Source organism: Carassius gibelio, chromosome A8 (assembly GCF_023724105.1).
Source record: "Carassius gibelio isolate Cgi1373 ecotype wild population from Czech Republic chromosome A8, carGib1.2-hapl.c, whole genome shotgun sequence".
Lineage (NCBI taxonomy): Eukaryota > Metazoa > Chordata > Actinopteri > Cypriniformes > Cyprinidae > Carassius > Carassius gibelio.
In genome coordinates this window covers 3,912,951-3,913,812 of record NC_068378.1, presented here as the reverse complement: position 1 = coordinate 3,913,812, position 862 = coordinate 3,912,951, and positions in this window count along the sequence as shown.

The window sequence follows — 862 nt, the reverse complement described above, 5'->3', positions numbered from 1 at the left end:
GTAAATCAGAAAAAATCAAAATCAAAGCTTAACTTGTGGGATGTAACGAATGATCCAATTCTATTCGATACTGAAAATTCTGAGTATCTGCCGATACCGGTCCAATCTGATACCAGCACAGTTGTTGTTGTTTTTTTATTTTTAAATCAATGCAGAATTTATATACTTCTCTTAGTTGACCTGAACATCACTATTTTGTGTTAATCACAATCTGCAACATATACACAAATAGAAAAAATATATAATCATAATCTATTACAAAAATGCTATTATAAACTAGGTTAGTGGATAATTCAGCAGCAAAAGACACTCTAGATTCTAGAAAAATCATGGATAAATATTTTATTACAAATAAAAGTGAATAAGTCTAAAAACCGGTAAAATGTTACACATTGCTATTTGCATTGTTTTAAAATGGTATTATTTACATAATTATTTATGTTAGTATTTACATTTATATATAAATCTAAAAGACGTTTCTTTTAAATGTATAGCACAGTAGTAAAAACAGCAAGATGTGATAGATAGGACAGTACAAGAAACACTATTAATAATCTTCGACAGTGCAGAAAAGTATATAATACTAAAGGCACCAATACAGAGCAGCACAGAGTGCTTATACGCATCCTGTGCTCAGAATGAAATAACAAGGAGTCACAGTGCACAGGTTGCACAGCCCTCCGAGTCCACATAGAAAAGTTAGTACAACACATAAGCTGCTCTGCTCGTGTTCATCTTCAGTTCTCTCTTCACAGCAGTTCAGTCAGTGTACTGTTTGAGTAAATTAATTATTCCGGGATATTGATTAATTTCAACTCTTTCTTTTTCGAGAGAGTGTCAGCCACGTTAAAAAAGGAAAAAA